We start from the raw sequence: 27,898 nt of genomic DNA, 5'->3' as shown, positions 1-27,898 counted from the left end.
TTTTACCGTATTCGCCACAATAGGCTCACCTCGTTGGCATAATAACAGCTCCCGCTGGCTGTCAGTTTTTACCGTATTCGCCACAATAGGCTGACCTCGTTGGCATTATAACAGCTCCCGCTGGCTGTCAGTTTTTACCGTATTCGCCATAATAGGCTGACCTCGTTGGCATTATAACAGCTCCCGCTGGCTGTCAGTTTTTACCGTATTCGCCATAATAGGCTGACCTCGTTGGCATTATAACAGCTCCCGCTGGCTGTCAGTTTTTACCGTATTCGCCACAATAGGCTGACCTCGTTGTCATTATAACAGCTCCCGCTGGCTGTCAGTTTTTACCGTATTCGCCACAATAGGCTGACCTTGTTGGCATTATAACAGCTCCCGCTGGCTGTCAGTTTTTAACGTATTCGCCACAATAGGCTGACCTCGTTGGCATTATAACAGCTCCCGCTGGCTGTCAGTCTTTACCGTATTCGCCACAATAGGCTCACCTCGTTGGCATAATAACAGCTCCCGCTGGCTGTCAGTTTTTACCGTATTCGCCACAATAGGCTCACCTCGTTGGCATAATAACAGCTCCCGCTGGCTGTCAGTTTTTACCGTATTCGCCATAATAGGCTGACCTCGATGGCATTATAACAGCTCCCGCTGGCTGTCAGTTTTTACCGTTTTCGCCATAATAGGCTGACCTCGTTGGCATTATAACAGCTCCCGCTGGCTGTCAGTTTTTACCGTATTCGCCATAATAGGCGCACCTCGTTGGCATTATAACAGCTCCCGCTGGCTGTCAGTTTTTACCATATTCGCCATAATAGGCGCACCTCGTTGGCATTATAACAGCTCCCGCTGGCTGTCAGTTTTTACCGTATTCGCCATAATAGGCGCACCTCATTGGCATTATAACAGCTCCCGCTGGCTGTCAGTTTTTACCGTATTCGCCATAATAGGCTGACCTCGTTGGCATTATAACAGCTCCCGCTGGCTGTCAGTTTTTACTGTATTCGCCATAATAGGCTGACCTCGTTGGCATTATAACAGCTCCCGCTGGCTGTCAGTTTTTACCGTATTCGCCATAATAGGCTCACATCGTTGACATTATAACAGCTCCCGCTGGCTGTCAGTTTTTACCCTATTCGCCACAATAGGCTCACCTCGTTGGCATTATAACAGCTCCCGCTGGCTGTCAGTTTTTACCGTATTCGCCACAATAGGCTGACCTCGTTGGCATTATAACAGCTCCCGCTGGCTGTCAGTTTTTACCGTATTCGCCACAATAGGCTGACCTCGTTGTCATTATAACAGCTCCCGCTGGCTGTCAGTTTTTAACGTATTCGCCACAATAGGCTGACCTCGTTGGCATTATAACAGCTCCCGCTGGCTGTCAGTTTTTACCGTATTCGCCACAATAGGCTCACCTCGTTGGCATAATAACAGCTCCCGCTGGCTGTCAGTTTTTACCGTATTCGCCACAATAGGCTCACCTCGTTGGCATAATAACAGCTCCCGCTGGCTGTCAGTTTTTACCGTATTCGCCATAATAGGCTGACCTCGATGGCATTATAACAGCTCCCGCTGGCTGTCAGTTTTTACCGTTTTCGCCATAATAGGCTGACCTCGTTGGCATTATAACAGCTCCCGCTGGCTGTCCGTTTTTACCGTATTCGCCTTAATAGGCTCACCTCGTTGGCATTATAACAGCTCCCGCTGGCTGTCAGTTTTTACCGTATTCGCCATAATAGGCGCACCTCGTTGGCATTATAACAGCTCCCGCTGGCTGTCAGTTTTTACCATATTCGCCATAATAGGCGCACCTCGTTGGCATTATAACAGCTCCCGCTGGCTGTCAGTTTTTACCGTATTCGCCATAATAGGCGCACCTCGTTGGCATTATAACAGCTCCCGCTGGCTGTCAGTTTTTACCGTATTCGCCATAATAGGCTGACCTCGTTGGCATTATAACAGCTCCCGCTGGCTGTCAGTTTTTACTGTATTCGCCATAATAGGCTGACCTCGTTGGCATTATAACAGCTCCCGCTGGCTGTCAGTTTTTACCGTATTCGCCATAATAGGCTCACATCGTTGACATTATAACAGCTCCCGCTGGCTGTCAGTTTTTACCCTATTCGCCACAATAGGCTCACCTCGTTGGCATTATAACAGCTCCCGCTGGCTGTCAGTTTTTACCGTATTCGCCACAATAGGCTGACCTCGTTGGCATTATAACAGCTCCCGCTGGCTGTCAGTTTTTACTGTATTCGCCACAGTAGGCTGACCTCGTTGGCATAATAACAGCTCCCGCTGGCTGTCAGTTTTTACTTTATTCGCCACAATAGGCTGACCTCTTTGGCATTATAACAGCTCCCGCTGGCTGTCAGTTTTTACCGTATTCGCCACAATAGGCTGACCTCGTTGGCATTATAACAGCTCCCGCTGGCTGTCAGTTTTTACCGTATTTGCCAAAATAGGCTGACCTCGTTGGAATAATAACAGCTCCAGCTGGCTGTCAGTTTTTACCGTATTCGCCACAGTAGCCTGACCTCGTTGGAATAATAACAGCTCCCGCTGGCTGTCAGTTTTTACCGTATTCGCCACAGTAGGCTGACCTCGTTGGCATTATAACAGCTCCCGCTGGCTGTCAGTTTTTACCGTATTCGCCACAGTAGGCTTACCTCGTTGGCATTATAACAGCTCCCGCTGGCTGTCAGTTTTTACCGTATTCGCCACAGTAGGCTGACCTCGTTGGCATTATAACAGCTCCCGCTGGCTGTCAGTTTTTACCGTATTCGCCATAATAAGCTGACCTCGTTGGCATTATAACAGCTCCCGCTGGCTGTCAGTTTTTACCGTATTCGCCATAATAGGCTGACCTCGTTGGCATTATAACAGCTCCCGCTGGCTGTCAGTTTTTTCCGTATTCGCCACAATAGGCTGACCTCGTTGGCATTATAACAGCTCCCGCTGGCTTTCAGTTTTTACCGTATTCGCCACAATAGGCTGACCTCGTTGGCATTATAACAGCTCCCGCTGGCTGTCAGTTTTTACCGTATTCGCCACAATAGGCTGACCTCGTTGGCATTATAACAGCTCCCGCTGGCTGTCAGTTTTTACCGTATTCGCCACAATAGGCTGACCTCGTTGGCATAATAACAGCTCCCGCTGGCTGTCAGTTTTTACCGTATTCGCCACAATAGACTGACCTCGTTGGCATAATAACAGCTCCCGCTGGCTGTCAGTTTTTACCGTATTCGCCATAATAAGCTGACCTCGTTGGCATTATAACAGCTCCCGCTGGCTGTCAGTTTTTACCGTATTCGCCATAATAGGCTGACCTCGTTGGCATTATAACAGCTCCCGCTGGCTGTCAGTTTTTACCGTATTCGCCACAATAGGCTGACCTCGTTGGCATTATAACAGCTCCCGCTGGCTGTCAGTTTTTACCGTATTCGCCACAATAGGCTGACCTCGTTGGCATTATAACAGCTCCCGCTGGCTGTCAGTTTTTACCGTATTCGCCACAATAGGCTGACCTCGTTGGCATTATAACAGCTCCCGCTGGCTGTCAGTTTTTACCGTATTCGCCACAATAGGCTGACCTCGTTGGCATTATAACAGCTCCCGCTGGCTGTCAGTTTTTACCGTATTCGTCATAATAGGCTCACCTCGTTGGCATTATAACAGCTCCCGCTGGCTGTCCGTTTTTACCGTATTCGCCATAATAGGCTCACCTCGTTGGCATTATAACAGCTCCCGCTGGCTGTCCCTTTTTACCGTATTCGCCATAATAGGCTCACCTCGTTGGCATTATAACAGCTCCCGCTGGCTGTCAGTTTTTACCGTATTCGCCACAATAGGCTGACCTCGTTGGCATAATAACAGCTCCCGCTGGCTGTCAGTTTTTACCGTATTCGCCATAATAGGCTGACCTCGTTGGCATTATAACAGCTCCCGCTGGCTGTCAGTTTTTACCGTATTCGCCACAATAGGCTCACCTCGTTGGCATAATAACAGCTCCCGCTGGCTGTCAGTTTTTACCGTATTCGCCATAATAGGCTCACCTTGTTGGCATAAAAACAGCTCCCGCTGGCTGTCAGTTTTTACCGTATTCGGCACAATAGGCTCACCTCGTTGGCATTATAGCAGCTCCCGCTGGCTGTCATTTCTTACCGTATTCGCCACAATAGGCTCACCTCGTTGGCATAATAACAGCTCCCGCTGGCTGTCAGTTTTTACCGTATTCGCCATAATAGGCTCACCTCGTTGGCATAATAACAGCTCCCGCTGGCTGTCAGTTTTTACCGTATTCGTCATAGTAGGCTGCCCTCGTGGCATTATAACAGCTCCCGCTGGCTGTCCAGTTTTTACCGTATTCGCCACAATAGGCTCACCTCGTTGGCATAATAACAGCTCCCGCTGGCTGTCAGTTCTTACCGTATTCGCCACAATAGGCTGACCTCGTTGGCAAAATAACAGCTCCCGCTGGCTGTCAGTTTTTACCGTATTCGCCACAGTAGGCTGACCTCGTTGGCATAATAACAGCTCCCGCTGGCTGTCAGTTTTTACCGTATTCGCCACAGTAGGCTGACCTCGTTGGCATTATAACAGCTCCCGCTGGCTGTCAGTTTTTACCGTATTCGCCACAGTAGGCTGACCTCGTTGGCATTATAACAGCTCCCGCTGGCTGTCAGTTTTTACCGTATTCGCCACAATAGGCTCACCTCGTTGGCATAATAACAGCTCCCGCTGGCTGTCGGTTTTTACCGTATTCGCCACAATAGGCTGACCTCGTTGGCATAATAACAGCCCCCGCTGGCTGTCAGTTTTTATCGTATTCGCCACAATAGGCTGACCTCGTTGGCATTATAACAGCTCCCGCTGGCTGTCAGTTTTTACCGTATTCGCCATAATAAGCTGACCTCGTTGGCATTATAACAGCTCCCGCTGGCTGTCAGTTTTTACCGTATTCGCCATGATAGGCTGACCTCGTTGGCATTATAACAGCTCCCGCTGGCTGTCAGTTTTTACCGTATTCGCCACAATAGGCAGACCTCGTTGGCATTATAACAGCTCCCGCTGGCTGTCAGTTTTTACCGTATTCGCCACAATAGGCTGACCTCGTTGGCATTATAACAGCTCCCGCTGGCTGTCAGTTTTTACCGTATTCGCCACAATAGGCAGACCTCGTTGGCATTATAACAGCTCCCGCTGGCTGTCAGTTTTTACCGTATTCGCCATAATAGGCTCACCTCATTGGCATAATAACAGCTCCTGCTGGCTGTCAGTTTTTACCGTATTCGCCACAATAGGCTCACCTCGTTGGCATAATAACAGCTCCCGCTGGCTGTCAGTTTTTACCGTATTCGCCATAATAGGCTGACCTCGATGGCATTATAACAGCTCCCGCTGGCTGTCCGTTTTTACCGTTTTCGCCATAATAGGCTGACCTCGTTGGCATTATAACAGCTCCCGCTGGCTGTCCGTTTTTACCGTTTTCGCCATAATAGGCTGACCTCGTTGGCATTATAACAGCTCCCGCTGGCTGTCCGTTTTTACCGTTTTCGCCATAATAGGCTGACCTCGTTGGCATTATAACAGCTCCCGCTGGCTGTCAGTTTTTACCGTATTCGCCATAATAGGCGCACCTCGTTGGCATTATAACAGCTCCCGCTGGCTGTCAGTTTTTACCGTATTCGCCATAATAGGCTGACCTCGTTGGCATTATAACAGCTCCCGCTGGCTGTCAGTTTTTACCGTATTCGCCATAATAGGCTGACCTCGTTGGCATTATAACAGCTCCCGCTGGCTGTCAGTTTTTACCGTATTCGCCATAATAGGCTCACATCGTTGGCATTATAACAGCTCCCGCTGGCTGTCAGTTTTTACCGTATTCGCCACAATTGGCTCACCTCGTTGGCATTATAACAGCTCCCGCTGGCTGTCAGTTTTTACCGTATTCGCCACAATAGGCTGACCTCGTTGGCATTATAACAGCTCCCGATGGCTGTCAGTTTTTACTGTATTCGCCACAATAGGCTGACCTCGTTGGCATTATAACAGCTCCCGCTGGCTGTCAGTTTTTACCGTATTCGCCACAATAGGCTGACCTCGTTGGCATTATAACAGCTCCCGCTGGCTGTCAGTTTTTACCGTATTTGCCACAATAGGCTGACCTCGTTGGAATAATAACAGCTCCCGCTGGCTGTCAGTTTTTACCGTATTCGCCACAGTAGCCTGACCTCGTTGGAATAATAACAGCTCCCGCTGGCTGTCAGTTTTTACCGTATTCACCACAATAGGCTGACCTCGTTGGCATTATAACAGCTCCCGCTGGCTGTCAGTTTTTACCGTATTTGCCACAATAGGCTGACCTCGTTGGAATAATAACAGCTCCCGCTGGCTGTCAGTTTTTACCGTATTCGCCACAGTAGCCTGACCTCGTTGGAATAATAACAGCTCCCGCTGGCTGTCAGTTTTTACCGTATTCACCACAATAGGCTGACCTCGTTGGCATTATAACAGCTCCCGCTGGCTGTCAGTTTTTACCGTATTCGCCATAATAGGCTCACCTCGTTGGCATTATAACAGCTCCCGCTAGCTGTCAGTTTTTACCGTATTCGCCATAATAGGCTGACCTCGTTGGCATTATAACAGCTCCCGCTGGCTGTCAGTTTTTACCGTATTCGCCATAATAGGCTCACCTCGTTGGCATTATAACAGCTCCCGCTTGCTGTCAGTTTTTACCGTATTCGCCATAATAGGCTCACCTCGTTGGCATTATAACAGCTCCCGCTGGCTGTCAGTTTTTACCGTATTCGCCATAATAGGCTGACCTCGTTGGCATTATAACAGCTCCCGCTGGCTGTCAGTTTTTACCGTATTCGCCACAATAGGCTGACCTCGTTGGCATTATAACAGCTCCCGCTGGCTGTCAGTTTTTACCGTATTCGCCACAATAGGCTCACCTCGTTGGCATTATAACAGCTCCCGCTGGCTATCAGTTTTTACCGTATTCGCCACAATAGCCTGACCTCGTTGGCATTATAACAGCTCCCGCTGGCTGTCAGTTTTTACCGTATTCGCCACAATAGGCTGACCTCGTTGGCATAATAACAGCTCCCGCTGGCTGTCAGTTTTTACCGTATTCGCCACAATAGGCTGACCTCGTTGGCAAAATAACAGCTCCCGCTGGCTGTCAGTTTTTACCGTATTCGCCACAATAGGCTGACCTCGTTGGCATTATAACAGCTCCCGCTGGCTGTCAGTTTTTACCGTATTCGCCACAATAGGCTGACCTCGTTGGCATTATAACAGCTCCCGCTGGCTGTCAGTTTTTACCGTATTCGCCACAATAGGCTCACCTCGTTGGCATAATAACAGCTCCCGCTGGCTGTCAGTTTTTACCGTATTCGCCACAATAGGCTGACCTCGTTGGCATAATAACAGCCCCCGCTGGCTGTCAGTTTTTACCGTATTTGCCACAATAGGCTGACCTCGTTGGAATAATAACAGCTCCCGCTGGCTGTCAGTTTTTACCGTATTCACCACAATAGGCTGACCTCGTTGGCATTATAACAGCTCCCGCTGGCTGTCAGTTTTTACCGTATTTGCCACAATAGGCTGACCTCGTTGGAATAATAACAGCTCCCGCTGGCTGTCAGTTTTTACCGTATTCACCACAATAGGCTGACCTCGTTGGCATTATAACAGCTCCCGCTGGCTGTCAGTTTTTACCGTATTCGCCATAATAGGCTCACCTCGTTGGCATTATAACAGCTCCCGCTGGCTGTCAGTTTTTACCGTATTCGCCATAATAGGCTGACCTCGTTGGCATTATAACAGCTCCCGCTGGCTGTCAGTTTTTACCGTATTCGCCATAATAGGCTGACCTCGTTGGCATTATAACAGCTCCCGCTGGCTGTCAGTTTTTACCGTATTCGCCACAATAGGCTGACCTCGTTGGCATTATAACAGCTCCCGCTGGCTGTCAGTTTTTACCGTATTCGCCACAATAGCCTGACCTCGTTGGCATTATAACAGCTCCCGCTGGCTGTCAGTTTTTACCGTATTCGCCACAATAGGCTGACCTCGTTGGCATAATAACAGCTCCCGCTGGCTGTCAGTTTTTACCGTATTCGCCACAATAGGCTGACCTCGTTGGCAAAATAACAGCTCCCGCTGGCTGTCAGTTTTTACCGTATTCGCCACAATAGGCTGACCTCGTTGGCATTATAACAGCTCCCGCTGGCTGTCAGTTTTAACCGTATTCGCCACAATAGGCTCACCTCGTTGGCATAATAACAGCTCCCGCTGGCTGTCAGTTTTTACCGTATTCGCCACAATAGGCTGACCTCGTTGGCATTATAACAGCTCCCGCTGGCTGTCAGTTTTTACCGTATTCGCCATAATAAGCTGACCTCGTTGGCATTATAACAGCTCCCGCTGGCTGTCAGTTTTTACCGTATTCGCCATAATAGGCTGACCTCCTTGGCATTATAACAGCTCCCGCTGGCTGTCAGTTTTTACCGTATTCGCCACAATAGGCTGACCTCGTTGGCATTATAACAGCTCCCGCTGGCTGTCAGTTTTTACCGTATTCGCCATAATAGGCTCACCTCGTTGGCATTATAACAGCTCCCGCTGGCTGTCAGTTTTTACCGTATTCGCCACAATAGGCTCACCTCGTTGGCATAATAACAGCTCCCGCTGGCTGTTAGTTTTTACCGTATTCGCCACAATAGGCTCACCTCGTTGGCATAATAACAGCTCCCGCTGGCTGTCAGTTTTTACCGTATTCGCCATAATAGGCTGACCTCGATGGCATTATAACAGCTCCCGCTGGCTGTCCGTTTTTACCGTTTTCGCCATAATAGGCTGACCTCGTTGGCATTATAACAGCTCCCGCTGGCTGTCCGTTTTTACCGTATTCGCCATAATAGGCTCACCTCGTTGGCATTATAACAGCTCCCGCTGGCTGTCAGTTTTTACCGTATTCGCCATAATAGGCGCACCTCGTTGGCATTATAACAGCTCCCGCTGGCTGTCAGTTTTTACCGTATTCGCCATAATAGGCGCACCTCGTTGGCATTATAACAGCTCCCGCTGGCTGTCAGTTTTTACCGTATTCGCCATAATAGGCGCACCTCGTTGGCATTATAACAGCTCCCGCTGGCTGTCAGTTTTTACCGTATTCGCCATAATAGGCTGACCTCGTTGGCATTATAACAGCTCCCGCTGGCTGTCAGTTTTTACCGTATTCGCCATAATAGGCTGACCTCGTTGGCATTATAACAGCTCCCGCTGGCTGTCAGTTTTTACCGTATTCGCCATAATAGGCTCACATCGTTGGCATTATAACAGCTCCCGCTGGCTGTCAGTTTTTACCCTATTCGCCACAATAGGCTCACCTCGTTGGCATTATAACAGCTCCCGCTGGCTGTCAGTTTTTACCGTATTCGCCACAATAGGCTGACCTCGTTGGCATTATAACAGCTCCCGCTGGCTGTCAGTTTTTACCGTATTCGCCACAATAGGCTGACCTCGTTGGCATTATAACAGCTCCCGCTGGCTGTCAGTTTTTACCGTATTCGCCATAATAAGCTGACCTCGTTGGCATTATAACAGCTCCCGCTGGCTGTCAGTTTTTACCGTATTCGCCATAATAGGCTGACCTCCTTGGCATTATAACAGCTCCCGCTGGCTGTCAGTTTTTACCGTATTCGCCACAATAGGCTCACCTCGTTGGCATTATAACAGCTCCCGCTGGCTGTCAGTTTTTACCGTATTCGCCATAATAGGCTCACCTCGTTGGCATTATAACAGCTCCCGCTGGCTGTCAGTTTTTACCGTATTCGCCACAATAGGCTCACCTCGTTGGCATAATAACAGCTCCCGCTGGCTGTTAGTTTTTACCGTATTCGCCACAATAGGCTCACCTCGTTGGCATAATAACAGCTCCCGCTGGCTGTCAGTTTTTACCGTATTCGCCATAATAGGCTGACCTCGATGGCATTATAACAGCTCCCGCTGGCTGTCCGTTTTTACCGTTTTCGCCATAATAGGCTGACCTCGTTGGCATTATAACAGCTCCCGCTGGCTGTCCGTTTTTACCGTATTCGCCATAATAGGCTCACCTCGTTGGCATTATAACAGCTCCCGCTGGCTGTCAGTTTTTACCGTATTCGCCATAATAGGCGCACCTCGTTGGCATTATAACAGCTCCCGCTGGCTGTCAGTTTTTACCGTATTCGCCATAATAGGCGCACCTCGTTGGCATTATAACAGCTCCCGCTGGCTGTCAGTTTTTACCGTATTCGCCATAATAGGCGCACCTCGTTGGCATTATAACAGCTCCCGCTGGCTGTCAGTTTTTACCGTATTCGCCATAATAGGCTGACCTCGTTGGCATTATAACAGCTCCCGCTGGCTGTCAGTTTTTACCGTATTCGCCATAATAGGCTGACCTCGTTGGCATTATAACAGCTCCCGCTGGCTGTCAGTTTTTACCGTATTCGCCATAATAGGCTCACATCGTTGGCATTATAACAGCTCCCGCTGGCTGTCAGTTTTTACCCTATTCGCCACAATAGGCTCACCTCGTTGGCATTATAACAGCTCCCGCTGGCTGTCAGTTTTTACCGTATTCGCCACAATAGGCTGACCTCGTTGGCATTATAACAGCTCCCGCTGGCTGTCAGTTTTTACCGTATTCGCCACAATAGGCTGACCTCGTTGGCATTATAACAGCTCCCGCTGGCTGTCAGTTTTTACCGTATTCGCCATAATAGGCTCACCTCGTTGGCATTATAACAGCTCCCGCTGGCTGTCAGTTTTTACCGTATTCGCCACAATAGGCTGACCTCGTTGGAATAATAACAGCTCCCGCTTGCTGTCAGTTTTTACCGTATTCGCCATAATAGGCTCACCTCGTTGGCATTATAACAGCTCCCGCTGGCTGTCAGTTTTTACCGTATTCGCCACAATAGGCTGACCTCGTTGGCATTATAACAGCTCCCGCTGGCTATCAGTTTTTACCGTATTCGCCACAATAGCCTGACCTCGTTGGCATTATAACAGCTCCCGCTGGCTGTCAGTTTTTACCGTATTCGCCATAATAAGCTGACCTCGTTGGCATTATAACAGCTCCCGCTGGCTGTCAGTTTTTACCGTATTCGCCATAATAGGCTGACCTCGTTGGCATTATAACAGCTCCCGCTGGCTGTCAGTTTTTACCGTATTCGCCATAATAGGCTGACCTCGTTGGCATTATAACAGCTCCCGCTGGCTGTCAGTTTTTACCGTATTCGCCATAATAGGCGCACCTCGTTGGCATTATAACAGCTCCTGCTGGCTGTCAGTTTTTACCGTATTCGCCATAATAGGCGCACCTCGTTGGCATTATAACAGCTCCCGCTGGCTGTCAGTTTTTACCGTATTCGCCATAATAGGCTGACCTCGTTCGCATTATAACAGCTCCCGCTGGCTGTCAGTTTTTACCGTATTCGCCATAATAGGCTGACCTCGTTGGCATTATAACAGCTCCCGCTGGCTGTCAGTTTTTACCGTATTCGCCATAATAGGCTCACATCGTTGGCATTATAACAGCTCCCGCTGGCTGTCAGTTTTTACCCTATTCGCCACAATAGGCTCACCTCGTTGGCATTATAACAGCTCCCGCTGGCTGTCAGTTTTTACCGTATTCGCCACAATAGGCTGACCTCGTTGGCATTATAACAGCTCCCGCTGGCTGTCAGTTTTTACCGCATTCGCCACAATAGGCTGACCTCGTTGGCATTATAACAGCTCCTGCTGGCTGTCAGTTTTTACCGTATTCGCCATAATAGGCTCACCTCGTTGGCATTATAACAGCTCCCGCTGACTGTCAGTTTTTACCGTATTCGCCACAATAGGCTGACCTCGTTGGAATAATAACAGCTCCCGCTTGCTGTCAGTTTTTACCGTATTCGCCATAATAGGCTCACCTCGTTGGCATTATAACAGCTCCCGCTGGCTGTCAGTTTTTACCGTATTCGCCACAATAGGCTGACCTCGTTGGCATTATAACAGCTCCCGCTGGCTATCAGTTTTTACCGTATTCGCCACAATAGCCTGACCTCGTTGGCATTATAACAGCTCCCGCTGGCTGTCAGTTTTTACCGTATTCGCCATAATAAGCTGACCTCGTTGGCATTATAACAGCTCCCGCTGGCTGTCAGTTTTTACCGTATTCGCCATAATAGGCTGACCTCGTTGGCATTATAACAGCTCCCGCTGGCTGTCAGTTTTTACCGTATTCGCCATAATAGGCTGACCTCGTTGGCATTATAACAGCTCCCGCTGGCTGTCAGTTTTTACCGTATTCGCCACAATAGGCTGACCTCGTTGGCATTATAACAGCTCCCGCTGGCTCTCAGTTTTTACCGTATTCGCCACAATAGGCTGACCTCGTTGGCATTATAACAGCTCCCGCTGGCTGTCAGTTTTTACCGTATTCGCCACAATAGGCTGACCTCGTTGGCATTATAACAGCTCCCGCTGGCTGTCAGTTTTTACCGTATTCGCCACAATAGGCTGACCTCGTTGGCATAATAACAGCTCCCGCTGGCTGTCAGTTTTTACCGTATTCGCCACTATAGGCTGAACTCGTTGGCATTATAACAGCTCCCGCTGGCTGTCAGTTTTTACCGTATTCGCCATAATAGGCTGACCTCGTTGGCATTATAACAGCTCCCGCTGGCTGTCAGTTTTTACCGTATTCGCCACAATAGGCTGACCTCGTTGGCATTATAACAGCTCCCGCTGGCTGTCAGTTTTTACCGTATTCGCCATCATAGGCTGACCTCGTTGGCATAATAACAGCTCCCGCTGGCTGTCAGTTTTTTCCGTATTCGCCACAGTAGGCTCACCTCGTTGGCATTATAACAGCTCCCGCTGGCTGTCAGTTTTTACCGTATTCGCCATAATAAGCTGACCTCGTTGGCATTATAACAGCTCCCGCTGGCTGTCAGTTTTTACCGTATTCGCCATAATAGGCTGACCTCGTTGGCATTATAACAGCTCCCGCTGGCTGTCATTTTTTACCCTATTCGCCACAATAGGCTCACCTCGTTGGCATTATAACAGCTCCCGCTGGCTGTCAGTTTTTACCGTATTCGCCACAATAGGCTGACCTCGTTGGCATTATAACAGCTCCCGCTGGCTGTCAGTTTTTACCGCATTCGCCACAATAGGCTGACCTCGTTGGCATTATAACAGCTCCTGCTGGCTGTCAGTTTTTACCGTATTCGCCATAATAGGCTCACCTCGTTGGCATTATAACAGCTCCCGCTGACTGTCAGTTTTTACCGTATTCGCCACAATAGGCTGACCTCGTTGGAATAATAACAGCTCCCGCTTGCTGTCAGTTTTTACCGTATTCGCCATAATAGGCTGACCTCGTTGGCATTATAACAGCTCCCGCTGGCTGTCAGTTTTTACCGTATTCGCCATAATAGGCTGACCTCGTTGGCATTATAACAGCTCCCGCTGGCTCTCAGTTTTTACCGTATTCGCCACAATAGGCTGACCTCGTTGGCATTATAACAGCTCCCGCTGGCTGTCAGTTTTTACCGTATTCGCCACAATAGGCTGACCTCGTTGGCATTATAACAGCTCCCGCTGGCTCTCAGTTTTTACCGTATTCGCCACAATAGGCTGACCTCGTTGGCATTATAACAGCTCCCGCTGGCTGTCAGTTTTTACCGTATTCGCCACAATAGGCTGACCTCGTTGGCATTATAACAGCTCCCGCTGGCTGTCAGTTTTTACCGTATTCGCCACAATAGGCTGACCTCGTTGGCATAATAACAGCTCCCGCTGGCTGTCAGTTTTTACCGTATTCGCCACTATAGGCTGACCTCGTTGGCATTATAACAGCTCCCGCTGGCTGTCAGTTTTTACCGTATTCGCCATAATAGGCTGACCTCGTTGGCATTATAACAGCTCCCGCTGGCTGTCAGTTTTTACCGTATTCGCCACAATAGGCTGACCTCGTTGGCATTATAACAGCTCCCGCTGGCTGTCAGTTTTTACCGTATTCGCCATCATAGGCTGACCTCGTTGGCATAATAACAGCTCCCGCTGGCTGTCAGTTTTTTCCGTATTCGCCACAGTAGGCTCACCTCGTTGGCATTATAACAGCTCCCGCTGGCTGTCAGTTTTTACCGTATTCGCCATAATAAGCTGACCTCGTTGGCATTATAACAGCTCCCGCTGGCTGTCAGTTTTTACCGTATTCGCCATAATAGGCTGACCTCGTTGGCATTATAACAGCTCCCGCTGGCTGTCATTTTTTACCCTATTCGCCACAATAGGCTCACCTCGTTGGCATTATAACAGCTCCCGCTGGCTGTCAGTTTTTACCGTATTCGCCACAATAGGCTGACCTCGTTGGCATTATAACAGCTCCCGCTGGCTGTCAGTTTTTACCGCATTCGCCACAATAGGCTGACCTCGTTGGCATTATAACAGCTCCTGCTGGCTGTCAGTTTTTACCGTATTCGCCATAATAGGCTCACCTCGTTGGCATTATAACAGCTCCCGCTGACTGTCAGTTTTTACCGTATTCGCCACAATAGGCTGACCTCGTTGGAATAATAACAGCTCCCGCTTGCTGTCAGTTTTTACCGTATTCGCCATAATAGGCTCACCTCGTTGGCATTATAACAGCTCCCGCTGGCTGTCAGTTTTTACCGTATTCGCCACAATAGGCTGACCTCGTTGGCATTATAACAGCTCCCGCTGGCTATCAGTTTTTACCGTATTCGCCACAATAGCCTGACCTCGTTGGCATTATAACAGCTCCCGCTGGCTGTCAGTTTTTACCGTATTCGCCATAATAAGCTGACCTCGTTGGCATTATAACAGCTCCCGCTGGCTGTCAGTTTTTACCGTATTCGCCATAATAGGCTGACCTCGTTGGCATTATAACAGCTCCCGCTGGCTGTCAGTTTTTACCGTATTCGCCATAATAGGCTGACCTCGTTGGCATTATAACAGCTCCCGCTGGCTGTCAGTTTTTACCGTATTCGCCACAATAGGCTGACCTCGTTGGCATTATAACAGCTCCCGCTGGCTCTCAGTTTTTACCGTATTCGCCACAATAGGCTCACCTCGTTGGCATAATAACAGCTCCCGCTGGCTGTCAGTTTTTACCGTATTCGCCACAATAGGCTGACCTCGTTGGCATTATAACAGCTCCCGCTGGCTGTCAGTTTTTACCGTATTCGCCACAATAGGCTGACCTCGTTGGCATAATAACAGCTCCCGCTGGCTGTCAGTTTTTACCGTATTCGCCACTATAGGCTGACCTCGTTGGCATTATAACAGCTCCCGCTGGCTGTCAGTTTTTACCGTATTCGCCATAATAGGCTGACCTCGTTGGCATTATAACAGCTCCCGCTGGCTGTCAGTTTTTACCGTATTCGCCACAATAGGCTGACCTCGTTGGCATTATAACAGCTCCCGCTGGCTGTCAGTTTTTACCGTATTCGCCATCATAGGCTGACCTCGTTGGCATAATAACAGCTCCCGCTGGCTGTCAGTTTTTTCCGTATTCGCCACAGTAGGCTCACCTCGTTGGCATTATAACAGCTCCCGCTGGCTGTCAGTTTTTACCGTATTCGCCATAATAAGCTGACCTCGTTGGCATTATAACAGCTCCCGCTGGCTGTCAGTTTTTACCGTATTCGCCATAATAGGCTGACCTCGTTGGCATTATAACAGCTCCCGCTGGCTGTCAGTTTTTACCGTATTCGCCATAATAGGCTGACCTCGTTGGCATTATAACAGCTCCCGCTGGCTGTCAGTTTTTACCGTATTCGCCACAATAGGCTGACCTCGTTGGCATTATAACAGCTCCCGCTGGCTGTCAGTTTTTACCGTATTCGCCACAATAGGCTGACCTCGTTGGCATTATAACAGCTCCCGCTGGCTGTCAGTTTTTACCGTATTCGCCACAATAGGCTGACCTCGTTGGCATTATAACAGCTCCCGCTGGCTGTCAGTTTTTACCGTATTCGCCACAATAGGCTGACCTCGTTGGCATTATAACAGCTCCCGCTGGCTGTCAGTTTTTACCGTATTCGCCACAATAGGCTGACCTCGTTGGCATTATAACAGCTCCCGCTGGCTCTCAGTTTTTACCGTATTCGCCACAATAGGCTGACCTCGTTGGCATAATAACAGCTCCCGCTGGCTGTCAGTTTTTACCGTATTCGCCACTATAGGCTGACCTCGTTGGCATTATAACAGCTCCCGCTGGCTGTCAGTTTTTACCGTATTCGCCATAATAGGCTGACCTCGTTGGCATTATAACAGCTCCCGCTGGCTGTCAGTTTTTACCGTATTCGCCACAATAGGCTGACCTCGTTGGCATTATAACAGCTCCCGCTGGCTGTCAGTTTTTACCGTATTCGCCATCATAGGCTGACCTCGTTGGCATAATAACAGCTCCCGCTGGCTGTCAGTTTTTTCCGTATTCGCCACAGTAGGCTGACCTCGTTGGCATAATAACAGCTCCCGCTGGCTGTCAGTTTTTACCGTATTCGCCACAGTAGGCTGACCTCGTTGGCATTATAACAGCTCCCGCTGGCTGTCAGTTTTTACTGTATTCGCCACAATAGGCTGACCTCGTTGGCATTATAACAGCTCCCGCTGGCTGTCAGTTTTTACCGTATTCGCCACAATAGGCTGACCTCGTTGGCATAATAACAGCTCCCGCTGGCTGTCAGTTTTTACTGTATTCGCCACAATAGGCTCACCTCGTTGGCATTATAACAGCTCCCGCTGGCTGTCAGTTTTTACCGTATTCGCCACAATAGGCTCACCTCGTTGGCATAATAACAGCTCCCGCTGGCTGTCAGTTTTTACCGTATTCGCCACAATAGGCTCACCTCGTTGGCATAATAACAGCTCCCGCTGGCTGTCAGTTTTTACTGTATTCGCCATAATAGGCTGACCTCGATGGCATTATAACAGCTCCCGCTGGCTGTCCGTTTTTACCGTTTTCGCCATAATAGGCTGACCTCGTTGGCATTATAACAGCTCCCGCTGGCTGTCAGTTTTTACCGTATTCGCCATAATAGGCTGACCTCGTTGGCATTATAACAGCTCCCGCTGGCTGTCAGTTTTTACCGTATTCGCCATAATAGGCTGACCTCGTTGGCATTATAACAGCTCCCGCTGGCTGTCAGTTTTTACCGTATTCGCCATAATAGGCGCACCTCGTTGGCATTATAACAGCTCCCGCTGGCTGTCAGTTTTTACCGTATTCGCCATAATAGGCGCACCTCAATGGCATTATAACAGCTCCCGCTGGCTGTCAGTTTTTACCGTATTCGCCATAATAGGCGCACCTCGTTGGCATTATAACAGCTCCCGCTGGCTGTCAGTTTTTACCGTATTCGCCATAATAGGCTGACCTCGTTGGCATTATAACAGCTCCCGCTGGCTGTCAGTTTTTACCGTATTCGCCATAATAGGCTGACCTCGTTGGCATTATAACAGCTCCCGCTGGCTGTCAGTTTTTACCGTATTCGCCATAATAGGCTCACATCGTTGGCATTATAACAGCTCCCGCTGGCTGTCAGTTTTTACCCTATTCGCCACAACAGGCTCACCTCGTTGGCATTATAACAGCTCCCGCTGGCTGTCAGTTTTTACTGTATTCGCCACAATAGGCTGACCTCGTTGGCATTATAACAGCTCCCGCTGGCTGTCAGTTTTTACCGTATTCGCCACAATAGGCTGACCTCGTTGGAATAATAACAGCTCCCGCTGGCTGTCAGTTTTTACCGTATTTGCCACAATAGGCTGACCTCGTTGGAATAATAACAGCTCCCGCTGGCTGTCAGTTTTTACCGTATTCGCCACAGTAGGCTGACCTCGTTGGCATTATAACAGCTCCCGCTGGCTGTCAGTTTTTACCGTATTCGCCACAGTAGGCTTACCTCGTTGGCATTATAACAGCTCCCGCTGGCTGTAAGTTTTTACCGTATTCGCCACAGTAGGCTGACCTCGTTGGCATTATAACAGCTCCCGCTGGCTGTCAGTTTTTACCGTATTCGCCATAATAAGCTGACCTCGTTGGCATTATAACAGCTCCCGCTGGCTGTCAGTTTTTACCGTATTCGCCATAATAGGCTGACCTCGTTGGCATTATAACAGCTCCCGCTGGCTGTCAGTTTTTACCGTATTCACCATAATAGGCTGACCTCGTTGGCATTATAACAGCTCCCGCTGGCTGTCAGTTTTTACCGTATTCGCCATAATAGGCTCACCTCGTTGGCATTATAACAGCTCCCGCTGGCTGTCAGTTTTTACCGTATTCGCCATAATAGGCTGACCTCGTTGGCATTATAACAGCTCCCGCTGGCTGTCAGTTTTTACCGTATTCGCCACAATAGGCTGACCTCGTTGGCATTATAACAGCTCCCGCTGGCTGTCAGTTTTTACCGTATTCGCCATCATAGGCTGACCTCGTTGGCATAATAACAGCTCCCGCTGGCTGTCAGTTTTTACCGTATTCGCCACAATAGGCTGACCTCGTTGGCAAAATAACAGCTCCCGCTGGCTGTCAGTTTTTTCCGTATTCGCCACAGTAGGCTGACCTCGTTGGCATAATAACAGCTCCCGCTGGCTGTCAGTTTTTACCGTATTCGCCACAGTAGGCTGACCTCGTTGGCATTATAACAGCTCCCGCTGGCTGTCAGTTTTTACCGTATTCGCCACAATAGGCTCACCTCGTTGGCATAATAACAGCTCCCGCTGGCTGTCAGTTTTTACCGTATTCGCCACAATAGGCTGACCTCGTTGGCATTATAACAGCTCCCGCTGGCTGTCAGTTTTTACCGTATTCGCCATAATAGGCTGACCTCGTTGGCATTATAACAGCTCCCGCTGGCTGTCAGTTTTTACCGTATTCGCCATAATAGGCTGACCTCGTTGGCATTATAACAGCTCCCGCTGGCTGTCAGTTTTTACCGTATTCGCCACAATAGGCTGACCTCGTTGTCATTATAACAGCTCCCGCTGGCTGTCAGTTTTTACCGTATTCGCCACAATAGGCTGACCTTGTTGGCATTATAACAGCTCCCGCTGGCTGTCAGTTTTTAACGTATTCGCCACAATAGGCTGACCTCGTTGGCATTATAACAGCTCCCGCTGGCTGTCAGTTTTTACCGTATTCGCCACAATAGGCTCACCTCGTTGGCATAATAACAGCTCCCGCTGGCTGTCAGTTTTTACCGTATTCGCCACAATAGGCTCACCTCGTTGGCATAATAACAGCTCCCGCTGGCTGTCAGTTTTTACCGTATTCGCCATAATAGGCTGACCTCGATGGCATTATAACAGCTCCCGCTGGCTGTCAGTTTTTACCGTTTTCGCCATAATAGGCTGACCTCGTTGGCATTATAACAGCTCCCGCTGGCTGTCAGTTTTTACCGTATTCGCCATAATAGGCGCACCTCGTTGGCATTATAACAGCTCCCGCTGGCTGTCAGTTTTTACCATATTCGCCATAATAGGCGCACCTCGTTGGCATTATAACAGCTCCCGCTGGCTGTCAGTTTTTACCGTATTCGCCATAATAGGCGCACCTCATTGGCATTATAACAGCTCCCGCTGGCTGTCAGTTTTTACCGTATTCGCCATAATAGGCTGACCTCGTTGGCATTATAACAGCTCCCGCTGGCTGTCAGTTTTTACTGTATTCGCCATAATAGGCTGACCTCGTTGGCATTATAACAGCTCCCGCTGGCTGTCAGTTTTTACCGTATTCGCCATAATAGGCTCACATCGTTGACATTATAACAGCTCCCGCTGGCTGTCAGTTTTTACCCTATTCGCCACAATAGGCTCACCTCGTTGGCATTATAACAGCTCCCGCTGGCTGTCAGTTTTTACCGTATTCGCCACAATAGGCTGACCTCGTTGGCATTATAACAGCTCCCGCTGGCTGTCAGTTTTTACCGTATTCGCCACAATAGGCTGACCTCGTTGTCATTATAACAGCTCCCGCTGGCTGTCAGTTTTTAACGTATTCACCACAATAGGCTGACCTCGTTGGCATTATAACAGCTCCCGCTGGCTGTCAGTTTTTACCGTATTCGCCACAATAGGCTCACCTCGTTGGCATAATAACAGCTCCCGCTGGCTGTCAGTTTTTACCGTATTCGCCACAATAGGCTCACCTCGTTGGCATAATAACAGCTCCCGCTGGCTGTCAGTTTTTACCGTATTCGCCATAATAGGCTGACCTCGATGGCATTATAACAGCTCCCGCTGGCTGTCAGTTTTTACCGTTTTCGCCATAATAGGCTGACCTCGTTGGCATTATAACAGCTCCCGCTGGCTGTCCGTTTTTACCGTATTCGCCTTAATAGGCTCACCTCGTTGGCATTATAACAGCTCCCGCTGGCTGTCAGTTTTTACCGTATTCGCCATAATAGGCGCACCTCGTTGGCATTATAACAGCTCCCGCTGGCTGTCAGTTTTTACCATATTCGCCATAATAGGCGCACCTCGTTGGCATTATAACAGCTCCCGCTGGCTGTCAGTTTTTACCGTATTCGCCATAATAGGCGCACCTCGTTGGCATTATAACAGCTCCCGCTGGCTGTCAGTTTTTACCGTATTCGCCATAATAGGCTGACCTCGTTGGCATTATAACAGCTCCCGCTGGCTGTCAGTTTTTACTGTATTCGCCATAATAGGCTGACCTCGTTGGCATTATAACAGCTCCCGCTGGCTGTCAGTTTTTACCGTATTCGCCATAATAGGCTCACATCGTTGACATTATAACAGCTCCCGCTGGCTGTCAGTTTTTACCCTATTCGCCACAATAGGCTCACCTCGTTGGCATTATAACAGCTCCCGCTGGCTGTCAGTTTTTACCGTATTCGCCACAATAGGCTGACCTCGTTGGCATTATAACAGCTCCCGCTGGCTGTCAGTTTTTACTGTATTCGCCACAGTAGGCTGACCTCGTTGGCATAATAACAGCTCCCGCTGGCTGTCAGTTTTTACTTTATTCGCCACAATAGGCTGACCTCTTTGGCATTATAACAGCTCCCGCTGGCTGTCAGTTTTTACCGTATTCGCCACAATAGGCTGACCTCGTTGGCATTATAACAGCTCCCGCTGGCTGTCAGTTTTTACCGTATTTGCCAAAATAGGCTGACCTCGTTGGAATAATAACAGCTCCAGCTGGCTGTCAGTTTTTACCGTATTCGCCATAATAGGCTGACCTCGTTGGCATTATAACAGCTCCCGCTGGCTGTCAGTTTTTACCGTATTCGCCACAATAGGCTGACCTCGTTGGCATTATAACAGCTCCCGCTGGCTTTCAGTTTTTACCGTATTCGCCACAATAGGCTGACCTCGTTGGCATTATAACAGCTCCCGCTGGCTGTCAGTTTTTACCGTATTCGCCACAATAGGCTGACCTCGTTGGCATTATAACAGCTCCCGCTGGCTGTCAGTTTTTACCGTATTCGCCACAATAGGCTGACCTCGTTGGCATTATAACAGCTCCCGCTGGCTGTCAGTTTTTACCGTATTCGCCACAATAGACTGACCTCGTTGGCATTATAACAGCTCCCGCTGGCTGTCAGTTTTTACCGTATTCGCCATAATAAGCTGACCTCGTTGGCATTATAACAGCTCCCGCTGGCTGTCAGTTTTTACCGTATTCGCCATAATAGGCTGACCTCGTTGGCATTATAACAGCTCCCGCTGGCTGTCAGTTTTTACCGTATTCGCCACAATAGGCTGACCTCGTTGGCATTATAACAGCTCCCGCTGGCTGTCAGTTTTTACCGTATTCGCCACAATAGACTGACCTCGTTGGCATTATAACAGCTCCCGCTGGCTGTCAGTTTTTACCGTATTCGCCATAATAAGCTGACCTCGTTGGCATTATAACAGCTCCCGCTGGCTGTCAGTTTTTACCGTATTCGCCATAATAGGCTGACCTCGTTGGCATTATAACAGCTCCCGCTGGCTGTCAGTTTTTACCGTATTCGCCACAATAGGCTGACCTCGTTGGCATTATAACAGCTCCCGCTGGCTGTCAGTTTTTACCGTATTCGCCACAATAGGCTGACCTCGTTGGCATTATAACAGCTCCCGCTGGCTGTCAGTTTTTACCGTATTCGCCACAATAGGCTGACCTCGTTGGCATTATAACAGCTCCCGCTGGCTGTCAGTTTTTACCGTATTCGTCATAATAGGCTCACCTCGTTGGCATTATAACAGCTCCCGCTGGCTGTCCGTTTTTACCGTATTCGCCATAATAGGCTCACCTCGTTGGCATTATAACAGCTCCCGCTGGCTGTCCCTTTTTACCGTATTCGCCATAATAGGCTCACCTCGTTGGCATTATAACAGCTCCCGCTGGCTGTCAGTTTTTACCGTATTCGCCACAATAGGCTGACCTCGTTGGCATAATAACAGCTCCCGCTGGCTGTCAGTTTTTACCGTATTCGCCATAATAGGCTGACCTCGTTGGCATTATAACAGCTCCCGCTGGCTGTCAGTTTTTACCGTATTCGCCACAATAGGCTCACCTCGTTGGCATAATAACAGCTCCCGCTGGCTGTCAGTTTTTACCGTATTCGCCATAATAGGCTCACCTTGTTGGCATAAAAACAGCTCCCGCTGGCTGTCAGTTTTTACCGTATTCGGCACAATAGGCTCACCTCGTTGGCATTATAGCAGCTCCCGCTGGCTGTCATTTCTTACCGTATTCGCCACAATAGGCTCACCTCGTTGGCATAATAACAGCTCCCGCTGGCTGTCAGTTTTTACCGTATTCGCCATAATAGGCTCACCTCGTTGGCATAATAACAGCTCCCGCTGGCTGTCAGTTTTTACCGTATTCGTCATAGTAGGCTGCCCTCGTGGCATTATAACAGCTCCCGCTGGCTGTCCAGTTTTTACCGTATTCGCCACAATAGGCTCACCTCGTTGGCATAATAACAGCTCCCGCTGGCTGTCAGTTCTTACCGTATTCGCCACAATAGGCTCACCTCGTTGGCATAATAACAGCTCCCGCTGGCTGTCAGTTTTTACCGTATTCGCCATAATAGGCTCACCTCGTTGGCATAATAACAGCTCCCGCTGGCTGTCAGTTTTTACCGTATTCGCCATAATAGGCTGCCCTCGTGGCATTATAACAGCTCCCGCTGGCTGTCCGTTTTTACCGTATTCGCCACAATAGGCTCACCTCGTTGGCATTATAACAGCTCCCGCTGGCTGTCAGTTTTTACCGTATTCGCCACAATAGGCTGACCTCGTTGGCATTATAACAGCTCCCGCTGGCTGTCAGTTTTTACCGAATTCGCCATAATAGGCTCACCTCGTTGGCATTATAACAGCTCCCGCTGGCTGTCAGTTTTTACCGTATTCGCCACAATAGGCTGACCTCGTTGGCATTATAACAGCTCCCGCTGGCTGTCAGTTTTTACCGTATTCGCCATAATAGGCTGACCTCGTTGGCATAATAACAGCTCCCGCTGGCTGTCAGTTTTTACCGTATTCGCCATAATAGGCTGCCCTCGTGGCATTATAACAGCTCCCGCTGGCTGTCCGTTTTTACCGTATTCGCCACAATAGGCTGACCTCGTTGGCATTATAACAGCTCCCGCTGGCTGTCAGTTTTTACCGTATTCGTCATAATAGGCTCACCTCGTTGGCATTATAACAGCTCCCGCTGGCTGTCCGTTTTTACCGTATTCGCCATAATAGGCTCACCTCGTTGGCATTATAACAGCTCCTGCTGGCTGTCCCTTTTTACCGTATTCGCCATAATAGGCTCACCTCGTTGGCATTATAACAGCTCCCGCTGGCTGTCAGTTTTTACCGTATTCGCCACAATAGGCTGACCTCGTTGGCATAATAACAGCTCCCGCTGGCTGTCAGTTTTTACCGTATTCGCCATAATAGGCTGCCCTCGTGGCATTATAACAGCTCCCGCTGGCTGTCCGTTTTTACCGTATTCGCCACAATAGGCTGACCTCGTTGGCATTATAACAGCTCCCGCTGGCTGTCAGTTTTTACCGTATTCGTCATAATAGGCTCACCTCGTTGGCATTATAACAGCTCCCGCTGGCTGTCCGTTTTTACCGTATTCGCCATAATAGGCTCACCTCGTTGGCATTATAACAGCTCCCGCTGGCTGTCCCTTTTTACCGTATTCGCCATAATAGGCTCACCTCGTTGGCATTATAACAGCTCCCGCTGGCTGTCAGTTTTTACCGTATTCGCCACAATAGGCTGACCTCGTTGGCATAATAACAGCTCCCGCTGGCTGTCAGTTTTTACCGTATTCGCCATAATAGGCTGACCTCGTTGGCATTATAACAGCTCCCGCTGGCTGTCAGTTTTTACCGTATTCGCCACAATAGGCTCACCTCGTTGGCATAATAACAGCTCCCGCTGGCTGTCATTTCTTACCGTATTCGCCACAATAGGCTCACCTCATTGGCATTATAACAGCTCCCGCTGGCTGTCAGTTTTTACCGTATTCGCCATAATAGGCGCACCTCGTTGGCATTATAACAGCTCCCGCTGGCTGTCAGTTTTTACCGTATTCGCCATAATAGGCTGACCTCGTTGGCATTATAACAGCTCCCGCTGGCTGTCAGTTTTTACTGTATTCGCCATAATAGGCTGACCTCGTTGGCATTATAACAGCTCCCGCTGGCTGTCAGTTTTTACCGTATTCGCCATAATAGGCTCACATCGTTGACATTATAACAGCTCCCGCTGGCTGTCAGTTTTTACCCTATTCGCCACAATAGGCTCACCTCGTTGGCATTATAACAGCTCCCGCTGGCTGTCAGTTTTTACCGTATTCGCCACAATAGGCTGACCTCGTTGGCATTATAACAGCTCCCGCTGGCTGTCAGTTTTTACTGTATTCGCCACAATAGGCTGACCTCGTTGGCATAATAACAGCTCCCGCTGGCTGTCAGTTTTTACTTTATTCGCCACAATAGGCTGACCTCTTTGGCATTATAACAGCTCCCGCTGGCTGTCAGTTTTTACCGTATTCGCCACAATAGGCTGACCTCGTTGGCATTATAACAGCTCCCGCTGGCTGTCAGTTTTTACCGTATTTGCCAAAATAGGCTGACCTCGTTGGAATAATAACAGCTCCAGCTGGCTGTCAGTTTTTACCGTATTCGCCACAGTAGCCTGACCTCGTTGGAATAATAACAGCTCCCGCTGGCTGTCAGTTTTTACCGTATTCGCCACAGTAGGCTGACCTCGTTGGCATTATAACAGCTCCCGCTGGCTGTCAGTTTTTACCGTATTCGCCACAGTAGGCTTACCTCGTTGGCATTATAACAGCTCCCGCTGGCTGTCAGTTTTTACCGTATTCGCCACAGTAGGCTGACCTCGTTGGCATTATAACAGCTCCCGCTGGCTGTCAGTTTTTACCGTATTCGCCATAATAAGCTGACCTCGTTGGCATTATAACAGCTCCCGCTGGCTGTCAGTTTTTACCGTATTCGCCACAATAGGCTGACCTCGTTGGCATTATAACAGCTCCCGCTGGCTTTCAGTTTTTACCGTATTCGCCACAATAGGCTGACCTCGTTGGCATTATAACAGCTCCCGCTGGCTGTCAGTTTTTACCATATTCGCCACAATAGGCTGACCTCGTTGGCATTATAACAGCTCCCGCTGGCTGTCAGTTTTTACCGTATTCGCCACAATAGGCTGACCTCGTTGGCATAATAACAGCTCCCGCTGGCTGTCAGTTTTTACCGTATTCGCCACAATAGACTGACCTCGTTGGCATTATAACAGCTCCCGCTGGCTGTCAGTTTTTACCGTATTCGCCATAATAAGCTGACCTCGTTGGCATTATAACAGCTCCCGCTGGCAGTCAGTTTTTACCGTATTCGCCATAATAGGCTGACCTCGTTGGCATTATAACAGCTCCCGCTGGCTGTCAGTTTTTACCGTATTCGCCACAATAGGCTGACCTCGTTGGCATTATAACAGCTCCCGCTGGCTGTCAGTTTTTACCGTATTCGCCACAATAGGCTGACCTCGTTGGCATTATAACAGCTCCCGCTGGCTGTCAGTTTTTACCGTATTCGCCACAATAGGCTGACCTCGTTGGCATTATAACAGCTCCCGCTGGCTGTCAGTTTTTACCGTATTCGTCATAATAGGCTCACCTCGTTGGCATTATAACAGCTCCCGCTGGCTGTCCGTTTTTACCGTATTCGCCATAATAGGCTCACCTCGTTGGCATTATAACAGCTCCCGCTGGCTGTCCCTTTTTACCGTATTCGCCATAATAGGCTCACCTCGTTGGCATTATAACAGCTCCCGCTGGCTGTCAGTTTTTACCGTATTCGCCACAATAGGCTGACCTCGTTGGCATAATAACAGCTCCCGCTGGCTGTCAGTTTTTACCGTATTCGCCATAATAGGCTGACCTCGTTGGCATTATAACAGCTCCCGCTGGCTGTCAGTTTTTACCGTATTCGCCACAATAGGCTCACCTCGTTGGCATAATAACAGCTCCCGCTGGCTGTCAGTTTTTACCGTATTCGCCATAATAGGCTCACCTTGTTGGCATAAAAACAGCTCCCGCTGGCTGTCAGTTTTTACCGTATTCGGCACAATAGGCTCACCTCGTTGGCATTATAGCAGCTCCCGCTGGCTGTCATTTCTTACCGTATTCGCCACAATAGGCTCACCTCGTTGGCATAATAACAGCTCCCGCTGGCTGTCAGTTTTTACCGTATTCGCCATAATAGGCTCACCTCGTTGGCATAATAACAGCTCCCGCTGGCTGTCAGTTTTTACCGTATTCGTCATAGTAGGCTGCCCTCGTGGCATTATAACAGCTCCCGCTGGCTGTCCAGTTTTTACCGTATTCGCCACAATAGGCTCACCTCGTTGGCATAATAACAGCTCCCGCTGGCTGTCAGTTCTTACCGTATTCGCCACAATAGGCTCACCTCGTTGGCATAATAACAGCTCCCGCTGGCTGTCAGTTTTTACCGTATTCGCCATAATAGGCTCACCTCGTTGGCATAATAACAGCTCCCGCTGGCTGTCAGTTTTTACCGTATTCGCCATAATAGGCTGCCCTCGTGGCATTATAACAGCTCCCGCTGGCTGTCAGTTTTTACCGTATTCGCCACAATAGGCTGACCTCGTTGGCATTATAACAGCTCCCGCTGGCTGTCAGTTTTTACCGTATTCGCCATAATAGGCTGACCTCGTTGGCATAATAACAGCTCCCGCTGGCTGTCAGTTTTTACCGTATTCGCCATAATAGGCTGCCCTCGTGGCATTATAACAGCTCCCGCTGGCTGTCCGTTTTTACCGTATTCGCCACAATAGGCTGACCTCGTTGGCATTATAACAGCTCCCGCTGGCTGTCAGTTTTTACCGTATTCGTCATAATAGGCTCACCTCGTTGGCATTATAACAGCTCCCGCTGGCTGTCCGTTTTTACCGTATTCGCCATAATAGGCTCACCTCGTTGGCATTATAACAGCTCCCGCTGGCTGTCCCTTTTTACCGTATTTGCCATAATAGGCTCACCTCGTTGGCATTATAACAGCTCCCGCTGGCTGTCAGTTTTTACCGTATTCGCCATAATAGGCTGACCTCGTTGGCATTATAACAGCTCCCGCTGGCTGTCAGTTTTTACCGTATTCGCCATAATAGGCTGACCTCGTTGGCATTATAACAGCTCCCGCTGGCTGTCAGTTTTTACCGTATTCGCCACAATAGGCTCACCTCGTTGGCATAATAACAGCTCCCGCTGGCTGTCATTTCTTACCGTATTCGCCACAATAGGCTCACCTCGTTGGCATAATAACAGCTC

Source organism: Lithobates pipiens, unplaced genomic scaffold, assembly GCF_037356315.1.
Source record: "Lithobates pipiens isolate NorthernLeopardFrog02 unplaced genomic scaffold, aLitPip1_a1.2 Scaffold_18, whole genome shotgun sequence".
Taxonomy (NCBI): domain Eukaryota; kingdom Metazoa; phylum Chordata; class Amphibia; order Anura; family Ranidae; genus Lithobates; species Lithobates pipiens.
Note: the sequence above shows the minus strand (reverse complement) of the source record.